This window comes from Ranitomeya imitator, chromosome 1, assembly GCF_032444005.1.
Source record: "Ranitomeya imitator isolate aRanImi1 chromosome 1, aRanImi1.pri, whole genome shotgun sequence".
NCBI classification, from domain to species: domain Eukaryota; kingdom Metazoa; phylum Chordata; class Amphibia; order Anura; family Dendrobatidae; genus Ranitomeya; species Ranitomeya imitator.
Genome location: NC_091282.1, coordinates 795,968,153 through 795,994,568, shown reverse-complemented (window position 1 = coordinate 795,994,568; position 26,416 = coordinate 795,968,153). Strand labels below are relative to the sequence as shown.

The window sequence follows — 26,416 nt, the reverse complement described above, 5'->3', positions numbered from 1 at the left end:
GTCACTTGTGGGGGGTTTCTACTGTTTAGGCACATCAGGGGCTCTGCAAACGCAACGTGACGCCCGCAGACCATTCCATCAAAGTCTGCATTTCAAAAGTCACTACTTCCCTTCCGAGCCCCGACGTGTTGCCCAAACAGTGGTTTACCCCCACATATGGGGTATCAGCGTACTTAGGACAAACTGGACAACCACTTTTCTGGTCCAATTTCTCATGTTACTCTTGTGAAAATAAAAAATTGTGGGCTAAAAAATAATTTTTGAGGAAAGAAAAATGATTTTTTATTTTCACAGCTCTTCGTTATAAACCTCTGTGAAGCACTTGAGGGTTTAAAGTGGTCACCGCACATCTAGATTAGTTCCTTGGGAGGTCTAGTTTCCAAAATGGGGTCACATGTGGGGAAGCTCCAATGTTTAGGCACACAGGGGCTCTCCAAACGCGACATGGTGTCAGCTAACGATTGGAGCTAATTTTTCATTCAAAAAGTCAAATGGCGCTCCTTCCCTTCCGAGCCCTGCCATGTGCCCAAACAGTGGTATACCCCCACATGAGAGGTATTGGTGTACTCAGGAGAAATTGCCCAATACATTTAGGATCCATTTTATCCTGTTGCCCATGTGGAAATGAACAAATTAAGGCTAAAAGAATTTTTTTGTGAAAAAAAAGTACTTTTTCATTTTTACGGATCAATTTGTGAAGCACCTGGGGGTTCTAAGTGCTTACTATGCATCTAGATAAGTTCCTTGGGGGGTCTAGTTTCCAATAGGGGGTCACATGTGGGGATGCTCCAATGTTTAGGCACTCAGGGGCTCTCCAAACACGACATGGTGTCCGCTAATGATTGGAGCTAATTTTTCATTCAAAAGTCAAGTGGCGCTCCTTCCCTTCTGAGCCTTGCTGTGTGCACAAACAGTGGTTCCCCCCACATAAGGGGTATCGGTGTACTCAGGACAAATTGTACAATAACTTTTGGTGCCCATTTTCTCTTTTTACCCTTGGGAAAATAAAAAAAAATGTTGCTAAAACATTATTTTTGTGACTAAAAAGTTAAATGTTCATTTTTTCCTTCCATGTTGCTTCTGCTGCTGTGAAGCACCTGAAGGGTTAATAAACTTCTTGAATGTGGTTTTGAGTACCTTGAGGGGTGCAGTTTTTAGAATGGTGTCACTTTTGGGTATTTTCAGCCATATAGACTCCTCAAACTGACTTCAAATGTGAGGTGGTCCCTAAAAAAAATGGTTTTGTAAATTTTGCTGTAAAAATGAGAAATCGCTGGTCAAATTTATTTATTTATTTTTTTCCAAAGAACTTTATTGGAATTTTGTGTCTTGACCTGGAGAGGAGGGGCGGGGAATAAAAAGGGAGGGGGAGGGAGGGAGGGAGAGGATATGAGAAAGGGAAATAAGGGAGGGCAAAGACAATACAAGACAAGAACTTTGAAGAATAATAACAATTCAACGAAGAGTAATGCAAGGGACGCAGCCCTTGAAGGCAAATAGGCAGAATACGAATCAACATCGATGTATCTAAACAATACAAGGGGACGACCCTTGTGAGAAAACTTGTAAATATCCAACAATTACAGCTGCAAAATCGAAGTTTAGTGTGGGAAGGGAAGGAGAGAGAAGATCTTGTGAGCAGTTATGTAGACATAAACCAATTTGAGAATGTTGGTTGTTCAAGGAGGATAATGCTGCTCCCATATATGCCATTTTTGGTAGAATCTGCCAAATTCATTATTGAGTAAGGCAAATTTGAGCTCTAGCTCTCTGTGTTGCATCATGAGCTTGATGACAAAGGCTGCGTTGGGCAGAGTGGCCTTTTTCCAATGACATGCAATGGATTTTTTTGCAACCAGACAGATATGCAAGACTATACGCAGTAAGGATCTGTCAACAAGGTTGGTGTCCAAGGAGAGAAGGGCTAGTTGTGAGGAGAGTGTGAAAAGGGAACCTGACAATTTAGAGATGATTGAAGAGATTTCCAGCCAAAAGAGGGCCGCAGTGGGGCAGCTCCAAAAAATGTGTAAAAGGTCACCTTTATGACCACAGTTTCTCCAACATATGGGGGAGTTGGATGGGCTGATGTGGGACAGTCTTGCTGGGGTGTAGTACCACCTGGAGCACACCTTGAAGTGCGACTCCAGAAGGGACATTGAAATTGTAGATTGGTAAGATGCCGAAAAGGCCTCCTCCCAATCGTCTATGGAGGCGGAGAGACCTAAGGATTTTTCCCAGGTTATGAGAGCTGCGCTTTTGACCAATGATTCATCTTTATTGAAAGTATTATAAATGAACTTGTGACTGCAGAAAATAGAGTGATTTGGATTGGATAGAATTTTTGAAGAAGACTCCGAGAATTTCAGTTTGAGGTTGAGAAATATGCTTAGGTTTTCCCTCAGTATCATATATTCAAAGAAAAGAGATGAGGGGGCATTAAATTTACTTTTTAGTGAACTGAAGTCCATGGGTTTAGACCCAGTGTAAATATCGCCAATTGTTTGAATTTTTAAGTCAGCCCATATAGGGGGTAGGGGAAGATTCAAAATTGAGTAGACAAGTGACAAGGGTAATTTGGGATGAGTGGGGCTGCTTTGAGTATTATTCCCCTTTTTTAGAGTTGAAAACCAAGCGAGGGAAATCGCCTGAAAAATTGGGTGGTTATGGGTTTTGTTGGGGGAACTGGAAATAGCTTTGAGGATGATGGATTTAAGGGGTTTTCTTCCATTAATCTCTTCCTCCAAGTCGAGCCATGCAGGCTCGCTCTGGTCTGACCACCAGGGCGAGCTTTGTTTAAGTAGGAGTGTATTATAGTGGGCCGTAATATTTGGGAGATCCATTCCTCCGTGGATTTTTGTCTTGTAAAGGGATCTGGTACTTGTTCTGGGCTTTTTATCATTCCAAATGTATTTATTTAGCTTTGATTGGATCTTCAACAAGGAAGGTGTGGGGATGGGAAGGGGGATACATCTCAGGATATACAAAATTTTTGGTAGGGTAAACATCTTAATTGTTAGATTTCTCCCCCACCAGGACAAACTTTTATCATTAAAAGTGGTGCAATCCTTTTTAAGTATTTCATCTATCTTCCCCAGGTTTGAGGAGGCAGTCTTATCAAGGTTTTTGTTAATTATGATCCCTAAGTATGGGAATTCTTCATTGCACCACTTGAATGATATTACGTTTTTTAAGGAATTGGTATCCTTTTTGCTGAGGTGGATGGGTAGGATGTTAGATTTTGAACCGTTAATTTTGAATTTGGAAAGGGATGCAAATTTTTCAAGTTCTTTGATAGTTTCTGTAGTGGAGACAACTGGGTTGGTTAGGGTTAAAATTATGTCGTCTGCAAATAAGCTGAGCTTATGGTGACGTTTATTGGTAAGTATGCCTGTAATGGAAGAATTTTGTCTAATGCTTTCAGCCAGAGGTTCGAGAGCCAAATTAAAGAGCAAAGGGGATAGGGGGCAACCTTGTCTAGTGCCGTTGTTGATATGGAAGGGGTCAGAGATATGGTTATTGCAGGTGACTTTAGCTGTAGGGCCTTGATATAATGTCATGAGTGAGAAAATAAGTTTGTCGTTAAAACCATATTTTTTGAGGGTGTGTTTGAGGAAGCTCCAATCTATACGATCAAAGGCCTTTTCAGCGTCTAAGGAAACAAAAACTGTAGGGGTTTTGAATTTATTAGTGAGTTTAATTTGGTTCAAAATCCTTCTGGTGGCGTCAGCAGGTTGCCTATTTTTTATGAACCCCATTTGATCATTGACTATTAGTCTGGGGAGGATAACGCTAAGTCTATTGGCCAAAATTTTTGAGAACAATTTGATGTCTGAGTTCAGAAGGGATATAGGCCTATAACTACTAGTGGCCATAGGGTTGGCCGCTTGCTTTGGGATAAGGACGATTGAGGCCTCCAGCATTTCTGGAGGAAAGGAACCTGAATTGGATGCATAGTTAAATAATTTTACCAGGTGAGGTATTAAATTTGTTGCGAAGGCTTTGTAATAAGAATTACAAAAGCCTTCTGGCCCTGGGGATTTTTGCGATTTAAGGTGGTTGATGGCCTCTTCAACTTCTGAAGAGGAGAAAGGGGCCGATAGAGATTCGATTTCTTCCTTTGTAAGGGAAGGAAGGTTGATTTTGGCGAGATAGGCTTTGATGTCCGAATCTTTTGGTGGGGGTGATGATGGGTCTAGATTTAGGTTATATAATTTAGAGTAGTATTTGGAAAATTCATTAACTATATCTTGGGGATGAGACAAGGTGGAATTGTCAGAGAGGGAAGAAATTCTGTTAATTTTGTTGTGAATTCTAAAATTTTTTTATTCTATTTACCATATATTTGGTTGGCTTGTTCAGGGAGGAATATACCTTGAATTTGGAGGAATTGAGGGCTGCTTCGTAAAGTGAGAACAGGAGGGATCTTAGGTTTTGCCTAAGGGAGTTTAAGTCTGTTTGGAGTTTGGATGAGGGGGAAGGGAGGCTAATTAAAGATTTTTCCAAGTCACGAATGTCTTTTTGAAGATTTTGGATTTTTGCTCTTTTTTCCCTTTTTATTTTAGAGGATATGCTTATTAGGGTGCCTCTAATAACTGCTTTGTGGGCGCACCAATTGGTTGCGGGGTTAGTGATTTCTGGAGGGTTTTCATTGAAATAGTGGGAGATATTATTACGAATCGTTGTCGCATGGATGGGATCATGAATGATAAATGAGCTGCATTTCCATGCTTTAGAGTTTTTTAGGGAGGGGCCAAGGCTAATTTCTGCAGTGACAGGGGAATGATCCGACAGTGTCCTGTCCCCTATGTCCACCTTTTTGAATTTTTCGAGAGAGAAAATGTCAGATAATATCAGGTCAATCCTGGATGCTGAATGATGGACCGAAGAAAAATGAGTGTATTCTCTTGATGTGGAGTTAAGACATCTAAAGGTGTCATAGAGCTCATTTTTATCCAGCCACCAATTCAGGACCTCTGAGGCTGGTCTCAAGCCAGAGGAAGAGTCAAGCGTTTTGTCAGGGATGGTATTAAAGTCACCTAGGAAGATGAGGTTACCCTTCTTAACCTTATTGATTTTTTTCAGGAGCTTGGACAGAAAGCTAATCTGGTTTTTATTTGGGGCGTATGTGTTAATTATGGTGCATTCTTGGCCATTAATATTACATATCAGGATGTGGTACCTACCTTTTGGATCAGCATATTCCTCAATGAACTCGAAAGGTACACTATTCCTGATCAGGGTAATCACCCCCGCTTTTTTGCTGGAGTTACAGGCCTCAAAAATATGAGGAAAGCTACGATGATTAAAGTAGGGGTGACTCCCCGCCAGGAATTTTGTCTCCTGTAAGCATGCAATGTCAGTCTGAAGGCTGATCAACTCTCTCCACAAAGCATGTCTTTTTTGTGGGCTATTCAGCCCTCTTACATTGTAGGAGATTATCTTAAATGACATATTTACAAGTAGAATAACAAGAGCTGATGAAATCTAGAAGAAAACAAGCATAAATCGTAATAGGAATACAAAGACCTAAATAGAACTCTTCTCTATTGTATCCACAAATCAGCCAAAACTTGGTGGGTACCTAAAGAGAAGGAAAGTTAGAACAGAACTGGTAGGTCGACGGAGCTACCTAAAAGAAGAAAAACAAAGGGGGTTAGTACATGTGGACGGGATTAAGGGGTTTGTCCCAAGAAATGATGAAGGGAAAAGGAGACCCCTTACAAAAAAGCTTAACCACATATGTATAACATAAACGATCAGCGACTCAATGATTTGACGAAGTCCATTCCTTCCTCGACCGAATAGATCGGGATGATTTTTTCCCGGAAGGAGACTAGAAGTTTGAGCAGAAAGCCCCATCTATATTTTATGCCTCTGTCGCGGAGAGCTGATGTGACAGGCCTGAACTCCCTGCGACCCTCCAGGGTGTCTTTGGAAAAATCGGGGAAAACCTTCAGATTTTTATAAGGGTCTGGGAAGGATTTTTTATCCCTCAGGTAAGAGAGAATGGCTTCTTTAGTTTTAAAGAAATGAACTTTGAGGATGGTGTCCCTTGGTAAATCAGCGGCGACTTTAGGAGGCTTTGGCAGTCGGTGGGCCCTGTCAATTGTTAGGTCTAGGTCTGATAGATCAGGTAAGGCTGATTTAAATATGTCTTTTATGTGTTGAGATAGCCGGTCTTGGGGCACGTCTTCAGGGATACCCCTGATTTTTAAGTTATTCCTTCTACTCCTGTCCTCCAAGTCGGCCATCTTGGAGCGTAGGTTTTTTAATTCGATATTGACTCGATCAAGTTCGTCAAATGAGATTGATGACCTGTGTTCGAGCCTGTTGATTCTTTCTTCGTGTTTGGATAATTGTCTGTCTATGTTGTCTAATTTGTCACAGTATTTTTGGAAGTTATGATCCATTTCGGTCTTTAGTGTTTTTACGACGATATTCAATTTTTCGTCCATTTTAGATGATAGTTTATTGAGTAAGTCTTCGTAGTCTGGCGGGTTAGGGCTTACGAAGGAGCCTGAATTGTCATATTTAGTTTTACTCTTCATGGGAGTCGGGTTAGGAGAGGTGTCACTAGAGTCAAACTCGTCTTCTACTTCTGAATGATTTACCGTGGATATATATTTCTCACTTGTTGCGCCTGGGTTCGATCTTTTTAGGCTGGACGATGAGTCCATCTTTATTGGGGAAGGTTTGCTGGTTGGGGACTTGCTAAAAGACTCGTATTCTAGAAGGTTAGGTTGGTCTCTCCTAGGGGACCTGGATCTGGGCCTAGGAGATGAGAAGGAATTACGCCTGGTTTTTTCCTGGTCTCTGCGACTTAGGGTTTTTTCCTGTTTCTGGCTGTATTGGGATCTTAGTGGCGCGGATGTGGCGGTTTTTCCTTTGGGTTTAGTGCCGCTCATTTTAGCAGATAGAAGGTGTAGAGGTTGGTGCCTTGGCTGAATTAATTTTTGTGTATTGGAGTTGAATGCAATGGTACTGAGTTTCAACCTTTCCCCTTAGTTATCTGTTAATGTAGGGAATGCTCCTTTTTACAAGAAGTCAGAGGAGAACTCAGGATATAGAGCTATTGCTCTCTGTTGTCAGTTCTGGGGAGATTCCTAACTGGTGCTGCCGGGACTACTTCCCATAGACAAATACTTGGGATCCTGGTTGATGATTTTGCTGAATATTTAGTTACTTCTTTATTATATGGCCGAACACATATGCCTCCAGCTGATATATATTGATTATTTTATTGGAGCCCTCAAATTGTATGGGCTTGCAGGGTGGTGAGGAGAGGTGGAGGGGGGATCGAGCCAGTGCCCCACCAAGACTGCTCTGCAGTAGTGTGCCCCAGGGACTGCCCGACAGGTCCGGGATTGCTGGGGAGGAGGAGAACTTGGTGGTAGGGAGCGGTGCCAATGTATCGGCAGCACCGCTAATAGTTGCGTCTTCGGAGTGAAGGGGCCGGATCCACTAGTCTCGGTGTGACATACAGTGCCCGATGGGGGTCAGGAGCTGGGGCGGTTTACCTGAGTCAGCGCCGCTGCAGCTCTGTGACCACCCACACCGTCCGTAGTCGTTGCTGTTATCTCCGGCGGCGTCGGCGGCGTCCCGGTCTTGACAGGAGGGGCGGAGCTTCAGGTCTCCGTCTGAGACCGGAGCTCCGGTACTTGCCGCGTCTGTGTCTGTAACTGCGGTCCGGGTCTTCTTACCCGGGAGTGTCGGCCGGGGGATCCTCTCCCCGCAGCTGCGGGGAATTCCTGGAAAGCGGCAGCGCCGCTGTGGCTCTGTACTAGTTCGCGCCTGACAGGCGCTGACGATGGGGTCCCGGCGGCGCTGCTCCCAGGGTGGGAGGAGTCTTGGCTCTTCTTCTGCCGCCGACGCTCCGGCGCCGGCCTTCTGGAGATAGTCACCGGGTCTTTCTCCGGAGCAGTCGGCCGGGAGTGTTCAGCTTCCCGGCCGGCTGTGAGTTGCTTGTAGGTGCCGCTGCAGCTTCGCTCTCGCCGCCCGTGGGTAGCGGCCGCTGAGAGCGGATCCCCGGCGGTACTGCAGGATCGCGGGAAGGGACTATTTTACCTTCTGTCTTCAGCTAGAGCCGGGTCGCAGATGCTTGTAACTTAACTCTGCGTTTTCCTTTGCTGGGTGGCCGGCCAGGGGAACCTTGGGAGGTGAAGATGAACCTGTTTTAGGTTATATTCCCAGATGCAGGAGTCAAAAATCCTCCCTGCACAGCGCGGATGGATCCACTGGGCAGCAGCAGGCCTGAGGCCTGAGGCCTAGACGGGTTGGCACAGCTTAAAAGTCCCAAATGAGGAGAAATTAGCCCAGAATTTGGGTGTAGAGGATCTCCGATGAGTCAGGAGGTATTAAAAGGGGTCTATATGGCAAAAGGGATCTCCTTAACGCGTTGTAAGTAGCTTAATTGGGACAAATCCCCTGGAGCTCCCTCTTCACAGGTGCTTCTCCATCGGCACCGAAGCCACGCCCCCGCTGGTCAAATTTTAACCCTTATAACTTCCTAGCAAAAAAGAAATTTGGTTCCAGAATTGTGCTGATGTAAAGTAGACATATGGGTAATGTTATTTATTAACTATTTTGTGTCACATAACTCTCTCGTTTAACAGAATAAAAATTCAAATTGTGAAAATTGCAAAATTTTTAAAATTTTAACCAAATTTCCATTTTTTTCACAAATAAACGCAAAAATTATCGACCTAAATTTACCACTAACATGAAGCCCAATATGTCACGAAAAAAACAATCTCAGAACCGCTAGGATTCGTTGAAGCGTTCCTGAATTATTACCTCATAAAGGGACAGTGGTCAGAATTACAAAAAACGGCCAGGTCTTTAAGGTCAAAATAGGCTGGGTCATGAAGGGGATGATCCGCGCTCACAGATCATTATGGATTATCATCTAGTACACCTCTGTATAGCCCCTTCACTTTAGTTTTTTTTTCTGACTTTAATCAGGTGAGACTTGATCTAATATGTTGCGCGTTACACCCTGTTCTCCTTCTGAGAGCTTCAACCCTTTTGTTTTGACACTTTAAGATGAATATTTAAGATGTCGCTTTGCTTTTGATCATCATTTTGTAATCGGCAAGTGAAGAAGGTTGTGAACGTTTTTACATTTTTTTATTTATTTATTTTTATTTCTCTTCTCTGAGTTATATGCTCTAGTCACATCCCAAGCTGAAAACTAAATGTTTTCACTGCAGCTGTACGTGTGACTTCAGTGTCTAAACCTCAAGACAAGTGTACTGTAAAACAGTGAATCAAAGCAGTATCAATGATTTGTGACTTTGGAGTCTTCACAAATACAGAATGATGGGGGTTATACTACCATCTCGGCAATGCCTGCCCCGGCTTTCACTGTGCATGTTATATAACAGGGCATCTGCATATATTAAATGACATTTCTGCTGAAGCGGATGATTATTACTTTCCAACCCGACGCTTCAGATCTTCAGGATAAGAACGACCTGCAATCATCGTAAAAAAAACAATCCTGGTGTGGTGATAGATGAGATGAATGTCCACGGCTCGTCAAAATGCTTAATCACTGTCGTTTTTTTTTTTTTCTTCGTTTAGTTTTATTTTGAGGGTAAGAAATTATAATTTTTCTGTATTAAAAGAAAAACAAAAGTGGAAGCTGAATTGGTGATGTTACTATTAAATATATTCTTTATGTATGAATGTGTTTGATTTTTGTTCTTAAAAAAAATGTCATTTTTCTGTAGTCACCTTCCACGACAGCATAGGAGGTTGTCTCCACGCCCTAATAGGGGGCAGGAAGCGCAAAGAGGTTAAAAGCCCCTCCCTCCATGGGGCATGGAGATGTTTTGGGTATGCTGCGTGGCTGGCGACTGCAGTTACCTGTTCTAATGTAGCCGTGCATTGGTGGTCATGGGCTTTGCCTTTTCCTCCTCCTTGCTGCTCCCGTCTCCCCTTGCTGGTGGATTCTGGGACCCCCTGGCCCAACTGCGCCCCTGTGAGGGTAAAGCGGGCCAGGGATCCCCATGCCAGACACCTCCCTGAGCTCTCCTGTCTTCCTCCTCCTGTGTGTGCTGTTCGGTGACCCGGAAGTGATGTAATCTGAAGGCGTGTGTCACTTCCGGGTCTTGTTTTCCACAGTGGAATGCATGAACTTCTAGTTTTGGCCTCCGGACCTCTGAATGGTGTGCAGAGCATGTGGAAGTTAGCGGAAGCCTGCTCAGGACCCAGGGAGGAGGAGAGGAATGGCTGTCAGTGCTGAGGGCAGGGCTTATTTCTATACAAACCTGCCAGAAGACACCCTCAGGTAAGGCTAATCCCCTACAACATGGAAGGTGTTTATGCTTTTAGCCCCACTTCTGCAGAGCCCAGCACTGCCCTAGTAAGTACTGGAAATGGGGGGGCGGGGAGGGTCCTAGTTCGGGCCTTGCATAGTGTTAGTGGGTTCCTTTTAGTGATACTTCTCTCCCCTCTCTTTCTAGGGAGGCAAGTCTGCCCACAAAAACTTGGCCAGAAAAGTCCTTAAATGTGCCTTCTGTACTAAGAAACTTCCATCTCGGTGGGAAAAGGAGTTATGTCAGGAGTGTACGGACAAGGTGGTTAGGGCCGAACATCCCTCACTCCTGGACGAAATCTGTACCCTAGTAAAACAGGAGGTCCAATCCTCCTTGGTTGCCTTTACACCTCCGTCTCCTGGACTATCCCTCCCTAAAAAGAAGAAACTGCAGGTTGAGTACTCTGACTCAGACTCTGAGGACTCTTACAGTTTGGCCTTGGGGAAATGGGAAGAACCATCTGACGCCAGAAAATACTTTATTTATACAGAGTACATGGAAGATTTTATAAGTGCGGTTCATAACACTATGGGCCTTGAGGAGGAACAGGTTCCCCAAACAGTAGAAGATCAGATGTTTGGAGGATTGAAAGCAGACAGGCAAATAGGATTCGCGGTCCACAAGAACATCATGAACATGATCTCCCAAGAATGGGAATTTCCGGAAAAATGTATTGAGCACCCTTTCAGAGCTAAAGCATAGATTCCCTCTAGAAGGTGAATGTCAGCTGGGATGTTCCTAAAGTAGATGTTCAGGTTGCGAAAGTAGATGTTCAGGTTGCGAGAGTAGCTAAGAAAACTGCTCTCCCCCTCGCGGACGCCTCTCAACTAAAAGACCCTATGGATAGAAAGGTGGAGAGGCTCCTAAATAAAAAAAAATCCTGGGAGACCTCGACTACTTCACTCAAAACTACACTGTGTGCAGAATTACTAGGCAAGTTGTATTTTAGCGGATTATTTTTATTATTGCTCAACAACTATGTTCTCAATCAACCCAAAAGACTCATAAATATCAAAGCGTAATATTTTTGGAAGTTGGCGTGGTTTTGTTTTTTAGATTTGGCTATCTTAGGAGGATATCTGTTTGTGCAGGTAACTATTAGGCTATGTGCACACGTTCAGGTTATAAAAACTCATTAAAAACGTATACATTATGCATTCTATCATTTAGAATGCATTCTGCATGTTTTGTGCACATGGATGCGTTTTTTTCCGCGAAAAAAACGCATTGCGGTAAAAAAATGAGCATGTTCATGATTTTTGCGGATTTTCTGCGTTTTTCCTGCAATTCTATGCATTTGGGAAAAACGCGTCAAAAACGCATCAAAAAACGCGAAAAAAACATATGCGGATTTCTGGCAGAAATGTTCGGTTTTTGTCAGGAAAATTTCAGCAAGAAATCCTGACGTGTGCACATACCCTTACTGTGCAGAATTATTAGGCAACAAAAACAATATATTCCCATCTCACTTGTTTATTTTCACCAGGTAAACCAATATAACTGCACAAAATTTAGAAATAAACATTTCTGACATGCAAAAACAAAACCCCAAAAAATTTGTGACCAATATAGCCACCTTTCTTTATGATGACACTCGAAAGCCTTCCATCCATAGATTCTGTCAGTTGCTTGATCTGTTTACGATCAACATTTCTTGCAGCAGCCACCACAGCCTCCCAGACACTGTTCCGAGAGGTGGACTGTTTTCCCTCCCTGAAGATCTCACATTTTATGAGGGACCACAGGTTCTCTATGGGGTTCAGATCAGGTGAACAAGGGGTCCATGTCATTATTTTTTATTTGATACATTTACTGGCCAGCCACGCTGTGGAGTAGTTGAAGGCATGTGATGGAGCATCAAGAGTCACTCTCATTTCATCAGTCCATAAAACCTTTGAAAAGTCAGTCTTAAGATATTTCTTGGCCCAGTCTTGACGTTTTATCTTATGTTTCTTGTTCAAAGGTGGTCGTTTTTCAGCCTTCCTTACCTTGGCCATGTCTCTGAGTATCGCACACCTTGTGCTTTTTGTTACTCCAGTAACGTTGCAGCTTTGAAATATGGCAAAACTGTTGGCAAATGGCATCTTGGCAGCTTCACACTTGATTTTCCTCAATTCATGGGCTGTTATTTTGCACCTTTTTTGCCCAACACGCTTCTTGCGACCCTGTTGGCTATTTGCCATGAAACGCTTGATTGTTCGGTGATCACCCTTCAAAAGTTTGGCAATTTCAAGACTGCTGCATCCCTCTGCAAGACATCTAACAAATTTGGACTTTTCAGAGCCCGTCAAATCTCTCTTCTTTCCCATTTTGCCAAAGGAAAGGAAGTTACCTAATAATTAGGCACACCTTATATAGGGTTTTGATGTCATTAGACAACACCCCACCTCATTGGAGATGCACATCACCTGATTTACTTAATTGGTAGTTGGCTCTCAAGCCTGAACAGCTTGGAGTAGGATAACATGTATAAAAAGTATCGTGATCAAAATACAACTTGCCTAATAATTGTGCACACGGTGTAATATAGCTTCCATATGTGTTGCTAAATCCCTCTTTAAATGGATGGATCTATTTGAGAGTCATGTAGCCAGAGGGACCTCGAGAGGAGAACTGTTAGATTCCCTTCAGCTGTTGAAAAATGCAGCTGGATTCCTGGCTGATGCCTCAGCTGAATCGTTTCACATTGCTGCCAGGTCCATGGTCCAATCCAACTCTGCCAGGAGGGCCTAGGGGCTTAAAATGTGGAGCGGAAACGTTACATAAAAAATTAAGCTGTGCTCCATTCCCTTTTAAGGGTGAATATGTCTTCGGGCCTGCCCTTGACATACTGGAAATGGCCACAGATAAAAAGAAGACCCTTCCGGAACAGAAACCTGCTAAAAAGAGGGTTTTCTCCTTCGCCTCATTAGGGGACATAGACCATGGGTTGTATGCTGCTGACACGAAGTGAATACAAAGAAAGTTAGCTCCTCCCCTGCAGTATATACACCTTCATGCTGGCTCCCAGAGAACCAGTTCTTGCTTAGTGTCCATAGGAGGCACACGGACGGGTCTTGCATTCAGACCTAAAACTCTTATCATTTTAATTTTGCTTTTTCCAAGCGGATGAAGGGTCGACGGATCCTTTCAAGGCTCTGATCTCCCCGGACTAACAGGCGAGCACGGATAGTGTCGCCTCTCCGTATCCTCTCCTGCTACGTGGGACGCCATGCCTGGGCTGATTTTTAGGGGAGACGGGTCCCTTAAAGGGTACCGATCTCCCCACACCATCAACAGATGAGCAAATGGAGTGTTGCCTCCATGTACCCTCTTCTGCAGCCAGGCCTAATGCCGGACAGCCAGCCCTGTCCACCCAGGGGCTTGAACTCCGTGGATGCACAGAGGCACCCCCTTTTGGTGTCTGAGCAGCCCCCACTGCATCACCATGTTTAGCGGATGATGCAAGGCAGCGGACGGTCTCTCTCCACCTCTCTATTAAAGGGATGGGGGATTGAGGGTTCCTCTTTATCCCTGCACCATCCAAGCAGCGACAGCAGAGGGAGTTTTCTATATTTCTGACCTGCTGGATAGAGCTGCGTACTCCTATCTGGCAGCTTCTTTGGTAAGTGCTGGGTCTGGAGGGCGGCACCGAAAACTTAGCCCCCAGCTTCGGCCTTGTGTAGGGGGCTCTGCCCCTATTCTGGCGCTTCCAGCATACTCTTGGTGGCCATCTACATTCTCCTACCTCTTCCGGACATGAGCTAGCATCCGGAAGCTGCTGCTGCATAGGACCCGGCGGTATTCAGCGCTGAGGACAGCGCTAATCCAAAGCGGACTCTGGGGACTCAGGATCCAGGTAAGGAGGCGCTTCTCCCGCACCCCACCTCCCCCGCAGTACATACTGCAGTATTCCCTGGTCTTAAATACGCATGACCAGTATAAAGCTCCCAAAAGTTCTAATAAGACTCTTGCAGTCTTCTTCACGCTGCAAACCCGGTCACCCCAAATACGCTCAGGAGCTCTCCGCTGCCGCCGATCGCAGTTTATCCCAGTGTACCTACTTCTCCTGAGAGGGTTTCATCACTGCCACAATCCATGGCTTCTCTGGCCAAAGAGATTTGATTCCTCTGTGATCCGTCTGGATCAGAGCATTCGCAGGACCAATATATAGGGATCCACTCCCAGGGCCGCCATCAGGGCATGATGGCCATGACTGGCGTATGGGGCCCGGTGGGCAGAGGGGGCCCGCATTGGGCCCCGTCTCATCTGCTCACCAGGCCCCTACCGGCAGCCGCAGGCTAACCGGGCCCTTAGCGCCGACGCTGCAGCTGTTTAAAGCTATTGACGTGCGGGCGCGGGCCCGCACGTCAATAGTTAACAGCCGCCAGCCAATCTGAGGCTGGCAGCTGACGTCAGCCGCAGCGTGCGTGCATGTCGCCGGCGTCTGACATCATTGTCAGTCGCCGGCGAGTGCACGCTGCAGCTGCGTGGAGACTTCGCCCGCCGCAGGAGCACGGCCAGGTAAGAAGAACTTTTTTTTTTTTTTCTTGAGAGCGGCGATCTGGGGGGAACAGAGAAGAACGCTGGACACAGGGGCAAAACGCTGGACACAGAGGCAAAAAGCTGGACTGAGATGGGGCAGAGTGCTGGACACAGAGATGGGGCAGGATTGGACAAACATGGGGCAGGATTGGAAACAGACGGGGCAGGATTGGAAACAGATGGGGCAGAGTGCTGGACACAGATGGGGCAGAGTGCTGGACACAGATGGGGTAGGATTGTTAACAGATGGGGCAGAGTGCTGGAAACAGATGGGGCAGAGTGCTGGACACAGATGGGGCAGGATTGGAAACAGATGGGGCAGAGTGCTGGACACAGATGGGGCAGGATTGGAAACAGATGGGGCAGAGTGCTGGACACAGATGGGGCAGGATGGATACGATGGAGACAGATGGGGCAGGATGGGGAGATCATATGGGGCAGAATGGATACTCATGAGGGCAGGATGGGAGAACATGGCTGGAGCCTGGAATGAGACACACGGGGGCTAGGATGGCGAATATTACCATAGGGGCTAATTAAGGGATATTATTATTGCAGTGATGTATTTATTTTATTTTTTGAGTATACTGTTTTAAATGGGGGGCGGTCCTGTTACTGTGTAGAGTAATACTATGTCACCTTCTTCATGTGGTGTAATGTAGAGGCTGGGAAAATTAAGTAATGTGTTCTACAAGCGGAACTCGAGATAACTGTGTTATTTCCTGCAGAGACGAGTCCTGGCTGGATGAAGTGATGGCGGTCTGTGCTGGATGAAAGATGAAGGACTTCACCTAGAGACATCACTGGTGAGTCAGTGTGTTACCTATACACTGACACTATACACTATACACAGGACCTCTGTATATAGTATACAATGTCACCAGTGATCACTGTATTACCTATACATTATATACAGAGCTGTGTATAATCTCACCGGTGATCACTTTATTACCTCTACACAGACACTGCATACTAATTACAGATCTCCTGTGTATAATGGCACTGATGGTGATAGTATTGTGTTTTTTTTTTATTACTGATCAGTATTGTAGTATTCAGTCATTGGTGGTAATATGTGGTCTGGTCATGATGTAGCGGTATTTGTTCCTTGTATTTTATATTATTCGATCACTGTGGTGGTAATATGTCATCTGGTCATAGTGTTGTGGCATTTGCTCCTTGTATGTAGTATTATAGGTCATTTTAAAAATTGAAAAATAAATAAAAATATACCTAAATTGTATTGCATATTTTAACAAATATTTAATAGGTTACAGCAGAGTAGTGCCCGGCCAAAAGTGTCTACCATGTTATGGTGGCGGCTTAAAAAATCTTTTGGCCAAAACAAAAGCTGCCGGCTATATGTGTGATCTGGTGATGGAAACTGTCAATGTGTGATTGGTGAGAAGTGGAGATTTTCCAAGAGAGAGCGGTGGGACTGTGGACAGTTCGAGGGGTGGAGCCTGGAGGCGGGGCTGGGGTGGAGCCTGGGCGGAGTCTCAAGGGGGCCCCGAAAATTTTGCCAGTATGAGGCCCCAAAATTTCTAGTGGCAGCCCTGTCCACTCCTACACGGGAGCCGTCGGCTAGCAGGGGCTACAATTATCGTAGAAACGTACAGGCATCTAGGAAACTGATCCGTAGTATGTTACCCAAGCAATCACGTGCCTTGGTGTCCGTGAGCTCAGTTTACTGATCTTATCTCAGCAGAGAATTGCAGCGAACACGACTGCGTATGAATCGGATGTTTCCTTGCATCTGGACTTGCCAGAGTTCCAGAAAAGGGTGGATTTGCTTATTGAGGCAGTCAACCAGACTCTGAAGGTTGTTGATAATTCCAGCTCTGTCCCGGATCACATAGTGTCCTTCAAGAGGACTAAACGCCCTCATACAGCATTCGCCATTCACCCAGGAGATCGGGTTATAGTTAACCGGCGCAGGGAGCGACCAGATAAACGCATCACAGGTCAGAAGCCTTCTGCGGCGAGGTACCCTTTTTTCAGCTGACCTGCGAGTAGATTGGGCAGAATCTCCTGCATTACATCTGCCAGTATCTCGTCTGACATCCAGAACCCGTCTATCCTAGCTGGATGGATCATCAATTAAAAGTCCCATGGACCATCAGAGATAATCTGGCTCGCTCCATCTTTCAGGCCTCAGGTTCAGCTATCTATCCATCATTTGCTGCGGCGTGGTCTCTGGGATTCCTCTTTTTTATGCGGCTAGCTGCGCTGCACTATCAGCAGTAAATGCCATCACGGTCAGAAGGATGTTATTGGTTAGAGAATGGACAGCGGACTCTGTGTCAAAAATCTCTTGGACATCTATTCCTTACCAGAATGGCTGTTTATTTGAAGAGAAGCTGTATCAGCTTATCTCTGATGCTACAAGAGGAAAGAGCAAATTTCTTCTCCAGCAAGGCTCAGGCATCTTTTCGGCGTCAGCAACAAATCCGTTATCGGTCCTTTCGCACAGGGCATTCCCCATGCAGGGACAAAGGATCCCAGGTCTCCTATAGGACCTGCCAACAGTGGAAGGGTCGACCCAAACAGTCTAGATTTAAGGGATCTAGGTCCCAGATATTGTCCGTTCAATGACTCCAGGCGTTATCTGATCGACTAAGTAAATCACCAAATGTCCCAACAATCACTTAGGGCACTTCAAGACACTATAACAACACTATAAAGGCACAGATGATTGGCCTCGGGGAGACCAAAACATCCAACACCGCGGAGACACCATCACGTGTTTCTCAACGCAGTGATTCCAGAACACTGCCCCCATCCCTTATGGGAAATATGCAGATGCATGTAAAGAAGCTGTGGAGACACCATCACGTGTTTCTCGACGCAAGCAGTGAATAGCCAGGCCTTTCCCCGGGAAGGAACAACCACGGGAAGGGCAGCATCCTATGAAGGAAAGCCACCTATGCCAAGCATGGTATCCATCCACAGACAGCTGTTTCAGAGTTTTTGCCCCTCATCAGTGTGGAGTAGGAATCTGGCTATTAGGAGCAGTGCCTAGTAAAAAGGCTATAAAGGCACAGATGAATGGCCTCGGGGAGACCAAAACATCCAACACTGCGGAGACACCATCACGTGTTTCTCAACGCAGTGATTCCAGAACACTGCCCCCATCCCTTATGGGAAATATGCAGATGCATGTAAAGAAGCTGCGGAGACACCATCACGTGTTTCTCGACGCAAGCAGTGAATAGCCAGGCCTTTCCCCGGGAAGGAACAACCACGGGAATAACCGTAGTAGGGGACGCCGGGAAGAAGCTTGCGGCTAAACGCGCGTCGGGGTGAGGGGACGCCTGGAGAAGCTCTGCAGCAGGTAATATATACTCTACAAAACAGCTTTACTTACATTATATTCCCCTGTATATTGAGGCTGGTTTAGCCTATTGTATTTGGTGCCTATCATGGCCTGGGGTAATTTTGATATCTTGTTTTTGGTATTGGGATCCAGACCTTCATATGGATGTGCTGCAGATCTCCATTTATTTATTCCTTTATAATACAGACTCTAGCTGGTATATATTTTTAGCATCATTGATATAGAATCTCTGTTATCCATCACTATGTATTAAATGTTGATAGTTGCTATATACTTAGTACCGGTGTTTATATTATTCATTGGCGTCCCCTACATTATTCATTGGCGTCCCCTACTACAGTTATTCTTGAATATATCAACTGTTTTTTACCTTTTATCTATTGTCAATAAAAATATTTTTATTTTATATGAATTTTGTGGGATCTCTTCTTAGCCCCATGATGATGTCTATGGGACAAGTGTTGTTATGCTATCTGATCGACACCAGCAGGGTAGGCAGTCGCCTCCTGCGGTTCATCAGACCTGGTTTTCGGTCGTTCACAACGAATTGGGTCAGTGACCTGGTGTCTTCCGGATACAAGGAAACTGCAAGAAGACGCGGTCACACGTGAACTGGTGGTAATGCAGGAATAATCGTCACTGGTGTCTTCTGGATATGAAATGGACTTTCCCTCCATATTCCTATTTTTGTGCACTTCACTAGGAATTCCCGTGCTTTGCCATTCACGTACAGCATTTTAAGTTCATGGCCTTTCCCTTCGGCCTCGTTACCGCTCCCAGAGTGTTCTCGAAGGTTATGACGGCCATTAGGTCCATTTGGCACTTTCCGACTGGTCGTTTTGCCCTTCTTGGTCGACCTTCTAATCAAGGGTCCTTCCTTCCAGGAATGTGCGGAGTGCGTTTTAATCACTTGCGATACTATTTTTCACCTGAGTGGGCTGAATTAAGCAATGCTTAAAAAAATGCACAAAATATGACCCCCACACTGTCCCTCTTATGGTACATGCTCGTCACACTGACCTCTCCTTTCCATACCAGCCCCCTCTTCACACTGTCCTCTCACATTGTGTCTCCCTATAGGGCCCAGTAGTTATACTGTACTCTCATCAGACCCCCCCTCCTTGGTATACTGTCCCCTCCTGGCTGTGCCCTTACACTGTCCCCCCATGCTACGAGCCCACTACTTAGTTTCTAGTCGGTGCCAACTCACTTTTCTCCCCCATACTGTCTCCTCACACTATTCCGCTCCCTCCTCATACTGTCTCCTCTCACATCCCTCCTGTTCACCAAACTGTCTCCTCATATATTTACCCCTCACTTTCTATACTGCCTGCTCACCTGACTCCCTATACTGTGTCTGCACATATCCCATCACCCTCACTCCCTGTACTCTTGTCCACATACATTTTTCACATCGCTACTCATACTGTGTCAGCATACATTCCCCCGTTCACTCCTCATACTGTCTGCACCCATCCCCCATACTGTTTTCTCAGATATGCCCCCCATTCTCCTGTACTGTTTCCTCATACATGCCCCCAATTCCCCAGTACTGTTTCCTCATACATGCCCCCCATTCTCCTGTACTGTTTCCTCATATATGCCCTTTATTTTTCTATACCACACCCCATCATTGCTCTCTTCACCACCTCCATCTTTGCCTTCTCCACCACCACTATCATTGCTTTCTCCTCCACCACCCCATAATTTCCCATTCCACCACCTCCATCATTTCCTCCTTTGCCTTTTCCACCATATCCATTATTTTCTCTTCCCCCACCATCCCCATCATTGCCCTTTCCACCACCATCATCACTGTCCTTTCCGCCGCCATCACCATACTTGTCCATTCCACCACCTCCATCATTTTCTCCCCCTCCAATATCATCAGTGTGCTTTCCACCACCACCATCCTTGTCCATTCTACCACCTCCATCATTTCTTCCCCCCTCATTATTGCCCTTTCCACCACCTCCATGATTTCCTCCCCACCATCATTGCATTCTCCCCCCACCACCATCATTGCCCATTCCAATTTGCACCTCCATCATTGCCCATTCCACTTCCATCGTTGCCCATTCCACCACATCCATCATTTCCTCCTCCCCCTCCATCCCAATTATTGTCCTCTCCCCGTCAGCCCCATCATTGCCCTCGCCTCTCCTCCCTGTACACACACACACACAAAACCATTTACGTCTCTGCACATTCAGAGTGCCACACCTAGTTACTCCTACACACGCGGCTGAGCTCCGTACACCTTGCACACATGGTTCCGCTCCGTACACCTCGTACACGCGTGGCTCCACTCCGCTCACCTCGTAAACACGCGGCTCTGCTCCGTACACCTCGTACACACACGGCTCTGCTCCATACACCTTGTACACACACGGCTCCACTTCATACACCTCATAGACACACAACTCCGCTCCATACACCTTGCACACATGGCTTCGCTCCGTACACCTCGTATACACATGGCTCCGCTCTGTACACCTCGTACACACATGGCTCCGCTCTGTACACCTCATACACACACAGCTCCGCTCTGAACACCTTGTAAACACACAGCTCCACTCCATGCACCTTGCACACACCCAGTTCTGCTCCGTACACCTCGTACACACCCAGTTCTGCTTCGTACACCTCGTACACACCCATTTCTGCTCCGTACACCTCGTACACACCCAGTTCTGCTCTGTACACCTCGTACACACCCAGTTCTGCTCCGTACACCTTGTACACACCCAGTTCTGCTCCGTACACCTCGTACACACCCAGTTCTGCTCCGTACACCTTGCACACACCCAGTTCTGCTCCGTACACCTCGTACACACAGGGCTCCACTCCGTATACCTCGTACACACGGCTTAGCTCCATACACGTTGCACACACTCAGTTCCGCTCGGTAAACCTCGTACACACACGGCTCCGCTTCATACACCTTGCACACATCCAGTTCCGCTCTGTACACACGGCTTCGCTCCGTACACCTCGTATACACATGGCTCCGCTCCATACACCTTGCATACACTCAGTTCCGCTCCATACACCTCGTACTCACACGGCCCCGCTCCATACAACTTGCACACACCCAGTTCCGCTCCGCATACCTCGTACACACATGGCTCCGCTCCATACACCCTGCACACACCCAGTTCCGCTCTGTACACCTCGTACACACACGGCTCCACTCCGTACATACCCAGCTCCGCTCCATACACCTTGCACACACAGCTTCCACTCTGTACACCTCGTACACACACGGCTCTGCTACATCCACACAGTCACTGGGTGCATGCATTACACTCCTGATCCTGAGTTACATCCTGTATTATACCCCAGAGCTGCACTCACTATTCTACTGGTGCAGTCACTGTGCACATACATTACATTACTGATTATGAGTTACATCCTGTGTTATACTCCAGAGCTGCTCTCACTATTCTGCTGGTGCAGTCACCTTGTACATACATTACATTACTGATCCTGAGTTACATCCTGTATTACATAGTAACATAGTAACATAGTTAGTAAGGCCGAAAAAAGACATTTGTCCATCCAGTTCAGCCTATATTCCATCATAATAAATACCCAGATCTACGTCCTTCTACAGAACCTAATAATTGTATGATACAATATTGTTCTGCTCCAGGAAGACATCCAGGCCTCTCTTGAACCCCTCGACTGAGTATTATACTCCAGAGCTGCACTCATTATTCTGCTGGTGCAGTCACTGTGTACATACATTACATTACTTATCGTGTACTGATCCTGAGTTGCATCCTGTATTATACTCCAGAGCTGCACTCACTATTCTGCTGGTGCAGTCACTGTGCACATACATGACATTACTGATCCTGAGTTACATCCTGTATTATACTCCAGAGCTGCTCTCACTATTCTGCTGGTGCAGTCACCTTGTACATACATTAAATTACTGATCCTGAGTTACATCCTGTATTATACTCCAGAGCTGCACTCATTATTCTGCTGGTGCAGTCACTGTGTACATACATTACTGATCCTGAGTTGCATACTGTAGATCTTTTATTATTAAAATGAAAAACATAACAATAATAATAACAGAAACAAAACAGAAATATCAGCCAGAAAATAATCAGTATAATGAACACTAATCCAGCCGCTCATTCTCTCCACTCACACATTTTATGTATACAGAATAATAACTAATAATAACTAACATTAAGTACTTACACCTTCTGGTCCGGTCACCAAACTAAATAATAACAAACAATATAAAAAACAATAGCAAACAAAAACAAATAAACAATAGCAAACAAAGACTATATACACATACATTTTTTTTTATTATTATTATTTTTATTTATTTATTTTTTATTTATTTTTTTTTATAAATAAAATAACCACAAACTATGCAAATATATACAATACTAAGCTGTCCACCACCCCACACTCAAGCGCACCATTCCCAACCCCCGCACTGACCTGAGAGCTGGTCCTTCATCTCATGCCTCAGTCCATGTCCAATGTCCATAGTCCAGAACAGGCAGTGCCAGTTTTTCCCCCAAACACCCCAGTGAGTGCAGCTCTGGGGTATAATACAGGATGTAACTCAGGATCAGGAGTGTAATGCATGCACCCAGTGACTGTGTGGATGTAGCAGAGCCGTGTGTGTACAAGGTGTACAGAGTGGAAGCCGTGTGTGCAAGGTGTATGGAGCGGAGCTGGGTATGTACGGAGTCCCACAAGATAAACCCACCTCCCCCTGGTTCCCACCACCCAACCCAACACCTACACCCACCTACACCCAAATCTATATCCCTATATACAATATATATATACAAACATACAATATATACAGCAGCACACACCACAATAATCACAAAGCCCAAGTTTGGCGCCTGCAGCCCTACATCACTGTATAATGATCAAGCAAAAACAAAAATCTACAGTGTCAGCAGCAGCCCACCACCAGGTAAGGAGATGACCAGACTAGGGCACACTAAAAGAAAAACCCCTCCAGAGGAGAGCAGCCCTCTGTGTGCCCAGTCTCTCATACTCTAGAGAGTGCACCTTCACCAGGTCACCGAGTGTGGTGCTAAACACATCGTCCACTGGATTTTTCATTGCGACGATAATAAGCACCTTGCGTTCCACGTATGATACCTAACCAGTGTGCTAGCTAGAAATAAGGTGCAGTAGTCCACCAAGGTCTCCGAATGCTCCATTCTACATAGGAGAGACCGGCTAGCCGAGACCAGCCAATGGAGGTGCCCACCCTGTTGTACACCTCTGTGTTGAAGGGACAATGAAGCAGGAAGTGGTCCATGCTTTCCAGCAAGGTACCACAATGCTCCCGAGGACAGTTCCTGTCCTCAGAGCTCCTACACATCAGATTGACCCTCACACACAGTTTCCCATGGAAGCAACGCCAAACCAAGTCCCAAAACTTCGAGGGGATCCTGACAGAATTCAAAAGATGCAGACCCACCCCAAGATCCTGACTTGGGCAATCCCTGAGCGCTAGAGGCCTCTGGAAATGGGTCAACAGTCCTGATCTCCCACATTTGGCACACGGAGACACGGTCCGCAAAAAATCAATTACATCTGCACAGATGCATTGATTTCACTGTGTCTACATGTGTCAGTGGCTCCGGTATGTGAGGAAACTGTAACCTCATGTACCGGAGCCACTGACGTGTGAAACCGGCCTTAGAGCTTTTGCTGTTTGTTTTTTTTACAGTATGCATTTTGTCTACAGTACATGTTTAATAAAGTTAGTGTTATTCACAAAAAACGCAGCAAAAAACAACATTGCAACATTTGCAGCATGCTTTAAACTTTTTCATTGCTTTCTACGGGTGAAAAAAATTGCTGAAAGTGACACGCTGCAGATTTAAAAAAGGCTGCAGTTGTGAAATTCTGTCAGGGGAAATAAAAGGGTGTGCAGGAGATTTCTGAAAATCTCAGTTTTTGCGTGTGCTGTAAAATGCTGTAAACTTCTGATTTGCAGAAGAAAAAGCTGCAAAACTTCTGCATATGAACATGGCGAAAAGCTGCTTTATAAAGTGCCAGCAAAACAAAGGAGATTTCCGAAATCTCCTGCATGCGCTTGTTTGTTTTCTGACTGGATTTCAGAACTGTAGCACTTTTTAAATCCCCTCAGCTTTACCTGCAGATTTACCGCAGATTTATCGTGGAATTACCGCGGTTTTTGTGCAGTTTTCAACAGCGTTTTTACACCTGCGGATTCCTATTATGGAGCAGGTGTAAAACGCTGCGGAATCCACTCAAAGAATTGACATGCTGCAGAAAATACAACGCAGAGTTTCCGCGCGGTATTTTCCACAGCATGTGTACTGCGGATTTTGTTTTCCAGACGTTTACATGGTACTGTAAACGCATGGAAAACTGCTGCAGATCCGCAGCAAAATACGCAACGTGTTCATACAGTATAGCTTGAGAAACACGTCACTACTTCTGTAGTTCTCACCCTCCTGGTTTTGGCTTACATATGCTGATGTGAAATACTGACCAAACACTCAATGTGTGAACGTGGCCTTAAACATACTGTAGACAAAACAAACATCCTCACTCCAAAAGAAAAAAGCTGGGCGTGGCTTGCACGGGCTCAGGAGCAGACCTGTGTCTGGGGAGCTCCTGCTGAATCCCGGATTATAAGCAACTAATAGCTTACTTCTTGGGGCGAAACACCACTGAACACTGTCTAAAACTACCAGGAGCAGGACAGAACTCTTTTAGAGCAACTTCAATAATGGCAAATACAGCAAAAGGACATGCAAGCTCCAGCCTCGGCCTTGCTGCAGGCCCGTACACTCAGAAGACCAGAAAACCTCACTTAACAAAGCCCTCAGGCTACAGCCCAGACTCAGATGCAGGAGGATCATCGGAGAAGCCCGCTGCAGCTCCCGCACTGAAATCTGCGAGATCTGCGGCCACTACTGTGCAGACCGGAGCTACCTCCGACGGAGCCGGGACGCGGAGAAAAAGCCATAACCCCGCCCACGACTCCGCCCACAGTACGCGGCAGCCCTGCTGCCGAGGACAAGAACTTGAATAGTGCCGCAGGGAAAACCATGAAGAGACCTCCGCTACGGGCGACTCCCGCCCTGAGACACACAGGACCCTCTACCCAGCTTTCCCGGATAGGCACAGCCTCCGGGACCAAACCGGGAGCCGCTGCCCTGCATGTACCGGCGGGGCCGAGAGGTAAGAGAGATGCCGAGGCCCCTCCCATAACTCCGCCTACCTTATGCGGCGACTTCGCTCCCAGGGAACGGAGCTCTGTAGCGGCTGCAGATCCTTCACCTGCGACGCCTGCCCTGAAGTCCCCGAAGCCCCTGGCCGCTCTCACACAGACCGGAGCTGCCGCCGGGAGGGGGCCCAGAACCGCCCTTCACCCGAGCAGGCGGAGTCGGGACGCAGAGGGAGCGCCGAGACTCCGCCCACTGCTCCGCCCACAGCTCGCCGCGGCATTGCTCTGGGAGGCAAAGACACAGACTCGGCTGCTGGAGAAGCAACAGCCTCGCTCACAACATACGGCAGCACAGATATCTTTAGGATGAGCCGGGACCTACACATAGTGTCATCCAAAGCAGGTACCGCAGCTCCTCACTCGCCGGCTGGGATGGGGTGCAGGGCTGCACAGGGGATAAACCGCGGACAGGGGAGAGAGAGACAGGACGAGACCCCGCCCTCAACCCCGCCCACTGACAACAGTTGCACTGCGACTAACAACATTAAGAAACAAGCAGCAACTCGTACTCTTAGATATGATGCTCCCTCATTTATACCGAAGCTCAGATCTCAGTCAAAGGAGAAACGTCAGTCCACAAGCCCTGAGATACCACAGCTCAAACCAGTGGACAGGCCACAAATAAGTCGCTCTTCACAAAAAACACAACTAAAGGTCCACAGCAGTTCAACCGATCTGGAGGAGAAGTGCTCCACATCAATCACCTCATGTCCATTACTCGGATCAGTGGAAACATCAGTAACAGAAGGTCCTCCCACTAAAATAAATATAGACAATTTACTAACAAGCTTCTGTGACATCCTTAATGAAAAAATGGAGAAAACCATGTCAATGATTGTTTACAGACTCTCTTACAAACCGCCTAATACAGAGTCAGATGGCATGGAGACAGCGTCTGAGTCCTACATAAGAGACGCACTGACTTCTGTTGCAGAGAGCATTGACTCATCCTCGTCGGCATCTTCTTCAAGGTCA

General features: G+C 46.1%; 1 protein-coding gene across 1 annotated transcript in view; it reads left to right on the top strand.

Moving 5' to 3' along the window:
• The first annotated feature begins 1,541 nt into the window (after window positions 1–1,541).
• LBHD2 (LBH domain containing 2) overlaps window positions 1,542–26,416 on the top strand; it is a 764,964-nt gene continuing 740,089 nt past the window's right edge. Inside the window, exon 1 of the mRNA XM_069737791.1 lies at window positions 1,542–1,565. The gene's annotated coding sequence lies outside the window, so the exon portion shown is untranslated. The remainder of the gene's footprint in view (window positions 1,566–26,416) is intronic.